Here is a 16,956-nt window from a genome sequence, read left to right on the forward strand (position 1 = left end):
TCGGGGGTTTAAGTGGAGAGAAAATGTTTTGAGAAACGATGTACAAATGCACTTTACACAATTGATGTGTGTATGGATTGGGATAACAGTTGTATGGACCCCTAATAAAATGATTTTTTTTAAAAAGGAGGCTCAGCATCTCCAGCCATCAGTGAAAAGCAGACCACCGTGAACAATCACGCCCACTAAGATGGCTAAGGGGCACTGATGGCATAGTGGTTACCTGTTGGACTACAAGGTTAGTAGTTCAAAGCTACCAGTGGCAACTCTTTACCAGTGCTCCGGTAAAGTTAGTCGCCAGGAGAATAAACTGATCCCTGCCTCAGAGGTGCCTGCACCCTTGAACTGCAGACTGGGGTACTCGGATTGGGGCGGAAGCACACTAGACCTTGGGGGGAACTCTTGGTTTGGTGTGAGTCCAATCAAAAGGGACCCAGAATTACTATATATTTAGTACACTGACGTCCCCTTTGCAGCCACATGACAGGTTTTGAACTGTTGAGCAGGCATTTGGACTTAGAAGAATTGATTAAGGAAGTTTCCCCATGGCACCAATCCCCTTGTTTAGGGTAAACAGAGCTCAATTGAACGGGAGATCAAACCATGTGGAGCAACGACTCATGGGTTGCAGCTCATGGTGGTACTGTATTGGCATAGACTCCTCGTACCCACAGTGTCCAGAGTGATGTCATTGGAAAAACTGATGATGTTACACATGCAATCACCTTATACCCCAGGAGGGTGATTGACAATGTTATATGTTTATGTTTCTATAGATTTTTGTTTTCTTTGCCTCGTTTGCTTTTGTATGTTTGTCTTGTTGTCTGCTAGTTGGTTTGTTGCTGTTGGTGGGGTAGTTGAAGGTCTTACGGAGTTTTTAATTTTCTATTAATACGACCGCCAAAGTAAACCTGAGTCGGGCATATCCCAGGAATAAGCAGGGGGATTCTGGGCCCCATTGAACTCTAGCCCCAACCCAAGAACAGTCAAGTTCTGATAACATGGCCCTCCCTGCACTATACTCACCTTCATGTAATAATCACTGAAGATAAGGGTGCTACACCAAAGTGTGGTGAAGAAAAATAGATGGTACCCGGCTATCAATTGGAATAGTGTCTGGGGTCTTAAAGGTTTGTATTCAAACAAGCAGCCATCTAAGTGAGGAGTCAACTAAGTTCACACGGAAGAAGCTTGTGTGATCACAAAATTCAAATATGACAAAAGGATTAAAGTATCAGAGCCAAATTGCAAACACCCAATTTGTAGAAGGCTAAGGAGGACAGTGGGAGCCGAAAACCCATCTTCAGAGGATATAGTCAGATTAAGTCGCTAGCGGATCCCCTCTAGCCACAGGCAAGGGTCTTAAATAGCCTTACTATAAGACAGAGATTTGGATTATGCTTGACTATGCTGGACCAACTTGATACTTGGTCAGCTGACCTCTGTATTGATCCAACCTGAAATTGTTCTAGGTGCAAGTATTTCTTGCTTGTTCCGTGACAAAAATTTCCTCCCGGGCCTTTTAAATATTCATGGTGGTCTTTTCGTTCTTACTCATTATTGTATTTTTATCATTATATTATTATTATTTATCCTTACCACTTTGTTTTGTTTTTTTACCTCTGTTGGGTTTTCTAGTTTGTGAAGCACAGAAGTAGATGCACAGAGATAAGAACTGATGCAAGGGCTTATCGGGGAGGTAAGAGATAGGGTGAGGGGGTTGGCAGAGCAAACAATGTATGTGGGGGTGGGGAGCACTAGAATTGGTGATTACACAACTCATTTAAAAAAATGATTTAACCATGGGGGTAGTGGGGAGAAAAGAAAATGTTCTAAAAGTAATTGTGGTAATGACTGTACAACACTTCTTAATATGATTGAACTATTGAATTGTGTGATATGTGGATTGAGTGCCAAGAAAACTGTTTAAAAACAAAAAAAATGGAGGTTAAAAAATAATAATAAATATAGAGCTATAGTCTCAGAAACCCACAGGAGCTGTTCTACCTTGTCCTATAGGGTCACTATGCGTCAGAATCAACTCGATGGCAATGAGAAGAAGGCTAGATTTCAGAAGTGCTGGTGAGCATGCACCCAGACCGGTAGGGATGAAAATTGGTAGCAACATTTCTCATACTTGCTGGCTGAAGAGCAGAAACAACCCAAATATCTATCAGCTGATGGAAGAATGATTTTATTAGCCATCCAACCTACTGCCATCCAGTTGATCCCGACTCATAGCAATCTTACTGTAGAGAAGGACTGCCCTTTAGGGTTCCAAAGGCTTTATATGTTTACGGGAGCTGACAGCCTTTCTCCCACTGTGCCACCTTGTGCAATCCATACACCAGCAATAAATGGAAAGAAAGTTCTGACCTACGTCACGGCCTGGGTGAACCTTGGAGATATGCGAAGTGAAAAGAGGACAGTCACAAAGAAGCCACACGGTCTGAAGTGCCCACAACTGGCCAATCGAGAGAGGCCAGAAGTCGATTAGTAGTTGCCAGGGTGATGGGAAGGGGAGGCAGGGAGTGTCAGCTGATTAATGCAGAGTTTCCTTCTAGGTGATACAAAATGAAACTGATGCTGGTGGTTACACAACAGGGAATAACCAACTCCCTGACCTGTACCCTGGACATGGGAGCTGTGTGGGTAGGGAACGTGTCAGGAAAGCTACCACACAGTGTCCCAGGCCCATCACCCTCAGGCCTCCATGCCTGGTGTGTCCCTCCAGTCAGATGCCCTCAGGACAACCAGGGTTGCCAACTCCCTTTACCATCCAGTCACCTGTGTCCTCCATGCTGCTGAAGGGCAACCTGATGGGCATCTGAAAATCCCTGGGGGAATGGCCTGCTGTGAACTTCAGCACAACTCCTTAAGGCCCTAAGATCACAACCTGTTGCTTTCAAGAAAAAACAGGGACCACCTGTCAATAGAGGTGAGGCAACAGGGCCACCCAGGACAGCTCAGCTCAGACCTCACAACAGCCCATGATTATCCTAACTCCCCCTTCTTGGAGGGTGATTGCCTCCATTGTGGGGGAGGGGCATTCCAGGGACCCCCAATCTCCCTAAGAGATGTCACAGTGCAAGGATTGTGGTCAGGAAGGAGCTGGTGAGGAGGCCCTGTGGGGCCACGGAGGAACCCCTGAGAGTAGCTAAAGCTGTCCCAGGTATTGCAGGAGGAGGGCCCCATCTATGGCATAGAAGAGAGGGTGTCCCTCGGTTCAGGAGCTCATCTGCGGGCCCGGCCTGGCACCCACTGTGCTTCCTCAGAAGGTGTTCCTTGGGACTGAGAAGGAGATGAGGCCTAGGCTTTGAGTCCATGTGTCTATCTGTACCTCACTCTGCCTTCCCTTTGGCAGCACACAGGTCTCTTCCCCCCTCAGCCTGCCCTGCTACCCAACTCCTAGGCGCTTCTGGAGGTCACCCACTCCCTGCCCCACTAGTCCTAGTGGCCATGTCAACTCGCCTGTGTCTTGGCCGCTGGCTCTGCATCCCAAGGTGGAAGCTCAGGCCTCAGCCTTGAGGAGCCCCAAGTACCATGGAGGAGTGTGCACCCTGCCTCCCCCAGCCATGCCAAAAAGCTCAGCGTTTGTTGGTGGGGAGGGATGTTTGTTTTCCCTGACCAGCTGGGAGGACCTGGGGTTCTCAAGAGTGAATTGACGGTTTGTTGGGGGTGTTTAGGGACACGGGTCAAGAATCGAGAGGCAAAGCTGCTTTGTTGCCCACCCTTCCCAGCCCCATCTGCATTATACATAAGAAAGCCTGTCCAAGTCTTCCAATGTGGGTCTTGTCACTGAGGTGCAGATGGGAGAACTAGGGGAGGAGGTCCCAGAGCCAGGATGGTAGTTCCTGGAAATGAAGCAGATGGGGGCAAAGGGAGCTGGCCTGAAGTCCTGCCCCTTGCAAACTGAGATGGAAGCATGGATGATGCCCTCAACGTTCTTGGTTGAAGAGGGCAATGTCTGAGCCCTCCTGCTGGGGTGAGGAATGGCGCCATCTACTTTGAAAGGTGGTGAGAGGGCTAAGTTACAGCTAACGCACCCACCACATCTCCAGAGGCCACTCTATACGTGTGTGGGGGAGTGGGAAGGGGTACTTGGCTGGATGCTTGGGAGTGGGGGCTGCGGCTGTCCCCATTCTACTAAGGAGCTAAGGTCCTCGGGAGTTTTAGTCTGAAGGATGAGAGAGGAGATGGCCCTGGTGTCTCTGAGCTGGAGGAAGTGACCCAGGGCAGTAGGGGCCCCCACCTTCCCAGAGAGGTCCACCTTCCCAAGTGGGAGTGGGGGACAGCCAGCTCCCAGCAGCACCTGGTCCTGAGAGTCTTCCAACCTGGGTGTCAACATTTCAAAGAGACCCCTTCAGGAGTTCTGGCCTCAGATTAACTTCCCCACCCCCCACCCCCACCTGTGCCCCTGGCCCTGGGGCTCTAAGTAGTGCTGCTGGTATAACCAGAGGCTATTCTATGGTGTAAAAATATAGTGATTATGCTTCTTCGCAGGAGGGGGGAAAGAGCTCTGGAGGCCATGCCCTGAGGGTTGTGCTGATTCCAGGGCCCCCTGGCACTCTGCTGGCCAACAATTCCCTATGCACTTCAGCACACACAGAACCCAGGCCGGAGCCAGCTGGTGCCAAGGCACCACCCGGAGGGTCAGCCACCCTGCCCATGGCTGCAATGGGCTCTACCTTGAAGGGGTACCTACCAAGAAGAGCTCACCCCCCTCCCCCAGGCTCTGGGAGAAGCCCCAGCAGGTCCTCGCAGCAGAGGGAGCCTAGCAGTCCTCTCTCCAGGGCTAGTCTAGACCTGAGGCTGTTACAAAGCCTGTCCTCTGGGTCCGAGTGGCTGTCTGCCTCCTGAGAAGGAGAGGTGTCTGGGGTCAAGCAGCCCGCTTGACACCTCTCAAGTGCAGGTGCTCTGGGCCACGGTGAGGACCAATGTGCTCATCTCGAGTAGCCAGGGCTCCTCGGTCTTTCTGTCCCCAGGAGCCAGGCTCCAGGTGACAGGCCCACAACAGGCCTCTCCATTTTGCCACAGGAGTCAACAGGCACTGCTCCCAGCTTTGGAATGAAGCTGGGATGTAGGCCTGGCTGGGTCCCCAGATCCCCTCAAGAGAGTGACAGGGGCAGGACCAGGTTTGCAGGGCCACACCAGGGCAGAAGGTACGTATGGTCTTCCTGTAGGGCCCACATGACCCAGGCTTCCCTGGGGGCTTCATCCTCAGCACAAGGCCAGCCCCAAAGGACTGCAGAAGACGTACAGGGCACAGACCCACATTTCCTAGAAATGATAGAAGTTGCTGTGGGGTGAGGTAGGATTGCCACAAAGGCTGGTTGTGGGAGGAGACTCAGAGCCCACAAGTCCTGCAGGTCAGGGACACTCACACGGATCCCCAAAAGCTCAACGGCCCAGATGTTCCTGGAGCCTCTGGTTCTTTCTCAGAACAACTTCTGTCCACCTGGCAGGGGATGTGGCCTCTCTTCATGGGCAGCACAACGGATCCTGCCGTCCTGGAGTGATGCTGGGCAGGGGCACCAGTCTGAGAGGGGAAACTAAGTCCAGGCTTCCAGAGCAGGACACCTGGCCAGCCCAGAGTGGTCTGGCTAGAGTTCCAGGTGCCAGGGAAGATAGCACACCATTTCCAACAAAGCATTTACCACTTGAAAGGGAAACACAGACTTCCCTTGGGAACAGCTCTGCTGGAGACACTGACCTGTGAGCCACGGTCAGTTCCTGGCGTGCTAGCAAGGAGCAGCGCAGACAGTGCTCTGACAAAGCCAGAGGCCCTTCCTCTGGACTGCTGTCCAGAAGGGAGAAGAGTGGTGTGGGTCTACCTGGAAAGGCAGATCCCTGTGCAGCACACACGTTAGCAGTTCTTCTGCGGGTAGGGAGACCTGGGGTGATTTAAAAAAAATGTGTAACCACACACACGGGAACTTTTTATAGATGAAGTTTCTGGTTTTTCTTGGATGGGCAGTTCCTAAATCAACTCCTTGCTGAAAATGTTCATTATAATTGTGCTAAATTTATGCATCTTTCTTTTTACGTCCAGAAAGGCGGCGCTGGCTGTAATCTGGTTTTGCCCACAAGAAAAACATGCCCCAAGGAGAAAACCCCAAGACTGCCTGCCTGTCCTTTCTTGTTAAGCCAGTATGAGGTTCCAGGTGTACAGAGTGGGGGACATGCCTGTCCAGGGGGTTGCCCGACTTGGGAGTCCCCAGGACAGCTGGCAGGAGGTCACCTACCTGAGGAGGGCAAGGGAGAAGATCCCCATTGCAGACTTGGGATGAAACAGAGACCAGAGCTCTGGAGCTGGCCCTGGCTGCCTGCCCTGGCTCAGAATCCTCAGTGGCAGCCCTCTGGGCCCCTTCCAGGAACAGAGGCACACAGAGCTTGCTCCCCCGCCTGTTGAGTTGTTGGCACAGAGGTGAAGGAAGGATGGAGGGCAAGGGAATTTAGAGCAGCTGCAACCAGAGTGAGTGAATCAGCAAGTCCCTGCACCCGCTGGACAGTAGGCCTTGGTAACTGTGGTGGCAAGGGTGCCTGGCCACCTCCAACTTAACAACAGTCCAAGGCTGAATGCCATGAGGCAAGAACAGCCTGATGAGCCTACTCAACATCTGCCAGTGAGAACCTTCTGGGCCCCAACGGCCCCATCTGCAACCCCTAACGGGGAGGGGGCATGATTTTACCCCACTGTGCACAGGTCACCATGAGAGGAGCCAAGGCAACAGCAGCTAAAAGCAACGTGCTCTGTCTGCAAGGTTGCCAGGAGCATGGAGTTGGCAAAGACAGAACACTGGGCTAGGTTTCTGCGAGGCTCTGGTCACAACCATTTCACCAACTTATGAATACTAATACAAAGGGCTTCGAAAACTCTGTGAAGAAAAAAAAGTCTGTGAAGTTACATCACGACATAATCCAACTTTTTGAAGCTCCCTTGTTTTATGTGTGTTTCCGTGAAGAGACAAGTGTTGACTTGTGAACATGGAATTCACATTCAACAGCACCCTAACTCATTCCTGAACAAAACACATCTCACACATACTTTTTTCCGAGGCCTTTCTGCACCGAGGAGTTCTGGTGGTGCAGTGATTACACATTTGGCTGCAGTCCATGGGTTGGCAGTTTGAAACCACCAGCAACTCTGAGAGAGAAAGACTGGGCTTTCTACTCCCATAAAGTTGTAGTCTCGGAAACTGACAGGGGGTCACTATGAGTCACCATTGACTCGATGGCAGTGAGTTTGGGTTTTTGGTTCTTCTACACTAGATGGCAGTACGCTTGGAGCTATTTTAATCTGTGAGATCACAAAACATACAAAAATGTATAAATTGTGGCACTAGACAGATTGCCAAAGGCCCACTTGATTATAGCCACAGGCCAGCAGTGCACCACCCCCCAGCTCAGTCTTAGTGGGGCACAGCGCTTCACAGGAAAGGGACTCAGCCTGCCCACCTCTGCCCTGGATGGCAGCCAGCAATGGTCTTGAGGTCATATGTCAAGTTCAGCGAACAGATAAATCTGCAGACAGAGAATCTGTGAGAGAAGATGAAGGAAGGTGGTGTGGAGCCACGATACAAAGCAGGAGCTGGAGGGCTGTGCAAGCCAGCAAGTTGTGCTGAAACAGTAAGCGTGTACAAAGGTCGCCCTGTGCAGGGAGCTGAGGGAGTGAGCCAAGTGGCTGTCTGTGGAGACGAGGGAGCAGGGCCTGGAGCAGGAGCCTGCCTGGAGCATCTCTCACAGCGCAGGGGCTGGGGTGGGAGCAGATCATGTGACAAGGCAAAGGCAGAGAGCCAAAGGCAGAGAGACCCAATAGGGCAGATGGCTGCAGAGGGATGTCCATCTTGACTCCGAGTGAGATGAATGGCCAGCCCCCAGAAAGCTTGGGCTACCTGGCTACCCTGCCACTCTCCAATTTCCCAGCTGTGCCTGGGGCCTCACACAGGTCCTCACAAGCCTTGGTATCAAATGGGCAGCTGTGAGGGGTAGGGAGCTCCAGAGGCCACCCCACCACCCCTGTGCAGGTACTGTCTCTTCTAGGTCAGGTTCACTGGGGCCTCAGACATTCCCCAGGCAGAGCAGGTGAAGACAAGCAACCTGAGCTCAACCACACTGGGTGACAGAAGGGAGGCCCGGCGCCAGCAATGCAAGTCTGGCTGCTGAACAGAGGCCACTGGGGGACGGTCTGTGGGAGCCATGCAAGGCCCTCCAGAAAGACCGTGCCACCTGTCCAGTGGCCCAGTGATGTCCCTGTTGGTTTGTTTTTCAGTTCAGTCATTATGTCATTGGGTCCTCTTCAGGGACACCACCTCAGAGGTCACTCACTTCACAAGTTCTGCTGTGAGGGTACCTCAGCTCGCTAGGAGCTAAGATCAGACTAGAGAAGAATTTACAGAAGATGGCCAGCAAAGCCATTAGGAGCTTAGTCTAGAGAGTGTCCAGGTGTCTGGCACTGCAGAGGCTTCAGGAAGGGGCCTTGGTTGGATCCTGCAGGAAACCCAGGCCTGAGGCAGAAGAGTCCCTCACAGCCATGGAACACAAGAGAAAGATGGGATCGAGGCCTAGGGGGGTGGCTCCTGAAAGGCAGGGGAGGGCTCTGGGCCGGTGTCCCCACAGCACTAGGCATTGTGTGGGGTGGGTGAACAGCAGAGCCTGGCTGGATGCTGGCACTGCTGGGCAGGAGCTGAGCTCTTCACTCTTGGGGCTCGTGTCCAGACTTTTCTCTCCTCTAAAACCTTGGCCAGTAGCAAGTCCCCACTCCTAGATGCGCAATCTTGTGTCTAGTCCAGCTAGGTCTGCAGAGAGGGTGAAGTCCAGACTTGGTCCCACATTCCCTCAGCTCTCTTTACCACACTCCAGTCACACTGAACAAGCCCCCCCCTCCCATGCATTCCACACACAGGCCCTTCGCTTAGGCCTCCTGTATGTAATTCACCTCTCAGCCCCTTCTCTGACGCTGTGTCTTGTTTCCCAAGAGAAGGCATCCTCAGCGAGCCTGCGAGGGCTTGTGGTAACCTAACTGGACTTCTATGACATTCTTAACCCAGTTGCCCAAGTGGTGTTACAGCCAAGTGTTGCTGTTGTGTGAACACCTTGGACAAGCCATTCAGTAACCTGGGCTGCGAAATGCTGCGGCCTCTGCTATCCTAATGGGCTGCTGCAAGATCAAGACACTAAGCTAGCGGTGAAAAAAATGTTGCCAAGTTGATACAAAGAACATACAACTGTTATTCAAGGAGCTTGAGTGCAATTTTAGGTACATGTGAAATTAATGATATTGTTTGATAATTTCTGCATTCTACTGGATCATCTTTCTTTGGAATGGGCACAAATGGATCTCTTTCAGTTGATTAAGCTGGGTAGCTATCTTTCATATCTCTTTGCACAGACAAGTGGGTGCTTTCCATCCTTGCATTCATTTTCTCAAACATCTCAATGGGCATTCTGTCAATTCTGGGAGCCTTGCTTCTCACCTAAGCCTTCAGTGAAACTGGTACTTTTTCCTTGATTAGGTTATATGCTACTCCAGAAAATGCTGAATGTCCAACCAATTCTTTTTGGCACACTCACGCTACGTAGTCCTTCCGTGGTCTTCTGATGCTTCTTATTCATTATTTTGCCCACAGAATCCTTCAACATTCTAACTTGAGGCTTGCTTTTTTTTTTTTAATCATTTTATTGGGAGCTCTTACAGAGGACATAATCTTTTATAGTTCAATCACATCAAGCAGTACTTTATAATTGCTACCACAATCAGTTTCAAAACATGTTCTTTCTTCTTGCACTCCTTGATACAGGGTCCTCTTTATCCCCTCCCAGGAACATCTATCTATCTATCTATCTATCTATCTATCTATCTATCTATCTATCTATCATCTATCTATCTGGGCCATAACATATCCTCCACTATCATCTTTCACATACAATTCTGTTGTTCACACCCCTTGAGTGGGGCTATACAGTCATCTTGCTGTCAGCTCCACCTTTTCCCATAACCTCAGGGCTGTTATTCTGATGTTTGGGGTTGGAAGGGCATGCAAGGGCAGGCAGTTTGATCACCTTGCTGCCATTGGCTGAGGATGTCCTTGGAATTAACTCAGCTGGGTATCTACAGCCAAGAGAAGACAAGAGCTCTGCTCCAGATTTCCGGCCTGCTCTGGTTCTCCATCTAGCAGCCACATTCTCTCCACTTTCCAATCTTCAGTCATGCATGGTCCACTACCCTGTACACTGAACCTTGCCTCCATACTTTATTTTGATAGAAAACTAACCCTGCCTGTCACCCAGCACCAGGTGGAGAGCTTGCCAAGCAGCCCCAGGCAACCAGGCAGCGCTGGAACCCCGAGGCTTAAATTTTTTATTCGGATCTTTCAACTGGTGTGTTAATCTTTTGGTTTTCTAACTTTAGGTCGCTCAACATTTCATTTTAATACTTCTTCATAACCCACTCTGTTCAAGAGCAAGTTTCAAAGTCTCTTCTGACGTCTACTTGGTCTTTTCTTACTTTCCAGTCTTAACCTTTTGCTTCCTTCATGTGTGATGTCCTAGATGTCATCCCACACCCCATATGGTCTTCAGTCATTACTGTTTAACGTGTCAAATCTATCCTTAAAATGTTCTCAAATTTCAGGCGGGATTATATTCAAGGTCATACTTTGGCTTTTGTGGACCTGTTTTAATTTTATTCAGCTTCAACTTGAACTTGCATTATGAGCAAGTGGTCAGTCTCAGTCAGCCCCAGACCTATTCTGACATATGGAACTTCTCTATCATCTCTTTCCACAAATACAGTTGATTTGATTTCTGTTACCTCCATCTGTGGAGCCCTCGTGGTGTAGTGGTTATGAATTGGGCTGCTAACTTTAAGGTCAGTAGTTTGAAACAACCATGGGAGAAAGATGAGACTTTCTAATGAGTTTCCCTCTTGGAAACCCACAGGGTCTGTTCTACCCTATCCTACAGGATCTTGGTGAGTTGGAATAAACTCGGTGGCGGTTAAGTTCAGTGCTCCCTCTGACAAGGTCTACATGTATGGTTGATCTTATTTTGTTTGGGAAAAGGTTCTTTGTAATGAATAAGCTGTTGGTCTTGCAAAATTCTATCATGTGATCTCCAGCATTATTTCTTTCATGAAGTTCATATTTTCTAACTGTTAACCCTTCATTTCCAATTTTCAAATTCAACCATCAATAATTATAGGGTGATCATGAGTTGAAATGGACTGATGGGCAATTTTCTTGTTTTAGTAATTATCAATGCTTCAATTTCAGATGCAAAATTGGTGACAAACTTCAATTTATTTTTGGCATCGGTGGTTGGTATATAAATCTGAATAGTTAACTAGTCTTTCATGTAGGAGGAGGCTATTATCCTATCACTGACCACACTGTACTTCAGAATAGATCTTGGTTTTTTTTCTTTTCAATAACAATGCAAAGCCATTCCTGACATAGGTCATGATAGTCTGATTTTATTTTATTTTTTAAAATCAATTTATTGGGGCTCATAAAGTTCATCACAATACATAGATCAATTGTGTAGAGTACATCTATACATTTGTTGCCCTCATCATTCCCAAAATTCGCTTGCCTCTTGGGTTCCTGGAATCAGCTCATTTTTCTTTTTTCCCCCTCCCCCTCCCTTCCTCGATAGTCTGATTTTAAATGGCCAATATTGGCCCATTTCAGCTCACTAATTTATAGGATAACTATCTTTATGAATTCCAATTCACTTTTGATACCTTCCAATTTCTTAGATTCATATATTAACAGATGGCAGTTGTTTCTTCTCGTTGAGTCGGAGTGCATCAGTGGATGACTGTAGAGAGCGTGACTCCGCACAGGAAGGTTTGGGAAGGCAGTTCTTGCCTAGTCATATTTTTGAGTCCTTTCCAACCCGAGGGGCTCATCTTCTAGCACTGTATCAGACAGTACTCAGCTCCTACTCTTAAGACTTTAACTGGCCTTTTGTGTTTGTTTTTTAAAAGATGGCCAGTCCTTCTTACTAGTCTGTCTTAGCCAGGAAGCTCTGCTGAAGCCTGTCTGCTACAAGTGACCCTGCTGGTATTTGAAATACTGGTGGCATAGCTCAGGCAACACATAAGCCACCACAATACAGCAACACGTAAGCCATAAAAATATGACAAATTGAAAGATAAGTGATGGGAATGTTCATTAGAATTACGAAATCTTTCTTCCTAGAGTGATAAGGGTGAGGATTCTTTCTAGGCCTCACTCAACTCAACTCTTGTTACCTATGTCTGCCTTCCCTGGTCTTTTCTCCTGGGAGTTTTACCCAGACACTTGAAAAAGATGACGAGAAACATTTTCTGGATAAACAGTTTGATATTACAAAAAAGGACCACCATGAAACTTTCATGGAAAGAACTGAAGAGTTATCACATTTGTGTGTGTATGTGTGTGTGTGTGTGTGTGGTTTAGCATTGCATATACTTTGTGTACCATACAGTCGATTCTAATTCACAGCAACCTTGCAGGACAGAGTAAGCCTGCCCCATAGGGTTTCCCAGGCTGTCATCTCTACAGGAGCAGATCACTAGGCCTCTTCTTGCAGGGAGCAACTGGTAGATTTGTACCGCTGACTTTCTGGTTAGAACAGTGGTTCTCAACCTTCCTAATGCCTCGACCCTTTAATACAGTTCCTCATGTTGTGGTGACTCCCCCCAACCATAAAATTATTTTCGTTGCTACTTCATAACTGTAATTTTGCTACTGTTATGAATCTGGCGACTCCTGTGAAAGGGTCGTTCGACCCCCCCAACGGGTCGTGACCCAAAGATTGAGAACTGCTTAGTTAGAAGCTGAGCACTTAACTTTAGAGGACCTTAATCTTTTCAGTATGTAGAGTCTATACAGGTCTTCCTAGTCCTGGGGTTGTGCTTCATTGTGATAGACATAGGGAATGTAGCTCTGAGAGGGCAACTGCTCTGTGAGTTGGAGTCCAGGCATTACTGGGCCCAGGACAATCACCATTCCCAGAAGAGCAAGAGGCAGTTGGCACAACCATAGTGCACACCCCAGTCCCGCCCCACCTACCCCCTAACCCCCAACTCCCCACCCCTGGCACCTTCTCCTCTGCACTGCACCTTCTCAAGAGACCATGTCTGACTCAGGAGAGGCTTAACCTTTGAGGGTGGTGTGTCTATACCCGGGGTCACTATGATTCAGAACCAACTTGACAGCATCTAATGGCTGCAGCAGCAGCAGTAGCAGGCAGGGTTCTGTTTGGTTTCTTTTTTCTTTTTTCACCTTTTATTGTTTGGCAGAAAGTTTACAGAATGTGTTAACTTTCCATTTAGCAGCCTATAGACATTTTGTTTTAAGCTCATTGGTTGCAGTCCCCACTCTGCACCCCACTATCATTCCAACTTTCCTATTGGCTGGTGTTTGCCCCGCTCTCCTGCTCCTTCCTGTCTTCTGATCTTTGTTTGGGGGCAAATCCTGCCCTTTGAGCCTCAAACACAAGCTGAGATTGAGACTGTCTGCTTTCATAGAGATTTATATAGTCTATAGGCACAGTTCTACTGTCCATAAAGGGTTGCCATGAGCCAGAAATAACTTGCTGACAGTGGGGTGGGTTTGGGAGGCCTTGGTGTTATTCTTCACCTTACAAGCCAGTCTGCAGTTACTCTGTGCCTTCTCATTTCCAGGTCCCTTGTATGGGGGTGTATCATGACCTCACCCCACAGCTGCCGGCCTGACTAGACACTTCTCTTCTCCCACTGGGGAATCAAAGCTCTGTACAGAGCTTGCTTGCCCTGTGTGCTCCCTGACTCCATGTGAGGGCAGAGATGTCACTAAGAAATAACTCCTTGAATCACTGTATATCCCTGTCCTCTAGAAGGAAAAATACATTCATGGGCTTTCAACAGTGTTATGGTCACACAGCAAGTGAACAAGGTTGGCTCATGGCGGTTGTGACAAGAATCAAGGAAACTGACCACCAAAGCCCTGAGATATACTCTCTAGTTTATCAGCACCCAGTTCTTCAAGTGGGCTGCACAACTTGCTTCTCTAAGCACTCCCACAAACACCCACGGAGCCACAAGGTGCAGAATGCATCTGCAAGACCAACAGACTGACCTCAGAGACTGCCAGCGGGGCAACCCGCCCTGCCCAGCACTCCTTCAGCCTTTACAACAAGGGTGCTCCCTGAGGCATCACCATCTCCCCACCACCCACCCAAATAACTTGTCCATCCATCTGTACATCTTTTGCCAACCTTTCAATCCCTATGCTTTATTCTTATAAGCTCAATACACCAATTTTCTCTTACATGTTGCTGCGTTCAATTGACACTCAGACAGGATTTACACTATGAAATAGGCAGACTTAACATAACCTAATTATTTCACCCAAGACAACCCAATATGGTTTTCACATTCAATTGTGGCACTAATGTGCTATAATTTCACAGCTTAAATTAATAGAAATAAATGCAGTCTTGGGTGCTCTTATTTCAATTACTGGGGGACCACCAAACTTGGTCCATGACTTCCTGACTTTTATTAGAAAATTAGGATCAAAATGAACACTTTCAAACGATTTCTATACTATCAAGCAGGAGACTATAAAAAAAGTGAGCAGAACAAGGGAAAATGAACACAACATGATTTACCTGTAATATGGGAGGAGGGGCAAATAAGGCCTAATGAGATTAACTTTTGGGACTGTCCTGAAATGGGCATGGTCTCTGCATGAACATGATAAATCGGATGGTTTCATGTAATTTCATCACTCACGTTATGTAGGTGAAAAGTAGTCTTTCTCACACGTTCCCTTCTTCTGCACTTAGAATGATACTTCCCTGCCTCTTAACTTGGCTCCAGAGCAGAGGCCTATCCCATAAAGCTTAAAGTCCAAGACTTCCACTACCTCAGAGCTTCTGTTTCTAAAAATAACAATAAGCAGGAGGAATCCTAAGATTCTAGATAATGATATGGAGGTTTCGGCAGTGATTTAACCATTATGCATAAATAAGAGATCATTGGGTGGATATATAAGTGAGAAAGAACCACCAAATGTTAATTCTACATTCTGGGTCATGGGTATATATGGGCATTACTGTAAAATTTTTTTGACGGTTCATCATTAAATGGTGGGGGAACAACAACAACAAAAAAGACACCTTGTTAGATGCTAAATGACCATGAGCAATCTGTTCAGAAATGGGAAGATGGGAAGAGGGCAAGGCACAGCTGCCACCCTGTTCTCTACCCAGCTCTTAGGTCAGCCTCGAGGGAAAAGCAAAGTGCACAGGTAGCAGCCACACTTGCTCAGGCACTGCCCTTCCCAGCCTGGAGGCAGGCCCCAAGCAAGCCCCAAACAAGTGCAAAACTGCAACAAACATCAGGAAACTCCCTCTGCACCCAGACTCTCCGCGGTCCTCACTCTAGGACAGAGCTTTTCAACCCCAAGTGGGCCTGAGGACTATCTGGGGAGCTTATTAGATACACATTCCTGGGACACACCAGATAACTACTGAATCAGAACCCTGGGGGTGGGCCCCGTCCTGGTAACCAGGACCTCAGGCAGTTGTTAAGGGCAGGCTTTGAAGAAACTTGTCAGCCAATGAGTCCATCTTGTCACTTGTTGAGAGACCCTCAGGGTGCATTTAGACTGAAAAGCAACACAAATGCACATCTTGAAGAAGTCCAGTACTCTAGTCCGATCTAGTATAACGCTGTGAATTCAAATACACCAAGGTCCTCGGTGACCCGAGGTCAGGCCCACAGCGGTGTGGGGCCACGTTCCCAATTCACAGGAGCAGGCAAGAAGGGGAGGGAGTAGGCGACGGGGGAAACGACCGCGGGCTGGGGGCTGCCAAGGTCATCTACACAGCTCCACTGGGGCATCTTCGTCCCGGGGACCCTCCTCTTGACACCTGTCCCTTGAGGAAACTGCCACCGCCTCGCCATTCGTCGTCTTTCGTTGAAAAGCCAACGACACAACACGTATTTTTCCACCGCCGTCCCTATCACAGAAACGCAGGGAGGCGCGATAAACAGGCCCTGGGAGAAGACGGGCGACACCAGCGGTCCACCCCACAGAGCGACACCCCCGACCCTGGCCGCGGCTGCGCCAGCAGCCTCCGTGCAGGGAGAGAACGCAAGACGTTCCACAGCCCCGGGGACGGTCGCGACGGGGAAACCCAACGGCCGCCTGGATCCCATATGCGCTCCGGAGAAGAGACAACCGTCCCCGCCATTCGCCCAGGCCATCTTACCTCGAGACGCCGCGGAGCCCACGGCCAGCAGGACGCGGGGACAAGCCGGACGCTGGGCTCCAGGGGGAAGAGCCCCTCAGCCCCGCGGGTCGTTGCGCGCGCGCCGCGCGCCCAGGCGTCGCTGGGAAATGTAGTCCGTTTCCGTGCCCGGTGAGCGCCCCAAGGAGCAACGGGACTACAGCTCCCGGCATTCCTGCCGCGCCCCCCGGGCGGGGGCGGGGAGCGGGCGGCGCTGGCCGAGGTCAACCCCTGGGGAGCGCGCGCGCGCGCGCGCCCCGTACCGTGCGCTCCGGGAGAAGATGGAGGAGGGAGGTCCCGCGAGGAGGCGTCTCCGAAGGTGCCTCGGCAGCTCACTGTCTGCACAACACCCGCAACCGTCGCCACAACGACAGGAACAGCCTCCTCAGAAGCTCGTGAGCGCGCTTCTGTCCAACGAGGCGGGTAGACTTGGGAGAAGGGCTGAGGCCGGAGGCGTCACGGCGAGGGCGTGGCCATGAGGTTAGCACGGAGGCGGGCCTTGACGACACGTGACTCTCCTTATGACGTCAGCGTTAGAAGAGGCCCGAGACCTCACCTTGCAAGCCCAGTGCGAGCACGTGGGATGCCCCAGGGCTTGTAGTCCGTGAACGATGACCGGAAAATGGAAAAAGCTCATATTGGCCAGTCCTAGAACCGAGGAGGTCATCCTCCCATTTGTTCATTTCTCCA

General features: G+C 49.4%; 1 protein-coding gene across 4 annotated transcripts in view; it reads right to left on the reverse strand.

The window, feature by feature from the left end:
* CDIP1 (cell death inducing p53 target 1) overlaps positions 1-16,651 on the reverse strand; it is a 22,259-nt gene extending 5,608 nt beyond the window's left edge. For 2 of the 4 annotated variants that reach the window (XR_006679681.1, XM_004705838.2), the window contains exon 1: positions 16,249-16,330. The gene's annotated coding sequence lies outside the window, so the exon portion shown is untranslated. Of the gene's footprint in view, positions 1-5,713; positions 5,821-16,248; positions 16,331-16,529 lie in introns of those variants that run through there. The other 2 variants (XM_045285930.1, XM_045285931.1) reach the window with 2 other exon arrangements.
* Between the last annotated feature and the right edge of the window lie 305 nt (positions 16,652-16,956).

Source organism: Echinops telfairi, unplaced genomic scaffold (assembly GCF_000313985.2).
Source record: "Echinops telfairi isolate 266 unplaced genomic scaffold, ASM31398v2 ScPeMD7_5;HRSCAF=22, whole genome shotgun sequence".
Taxonomy (NCBI): domain Eukaryota; kingdom Metazoa; phylum Chordata; class Mammalia; order Afrosoricida; family Tenrecidae; genus Echinops; species Echinops telfairi.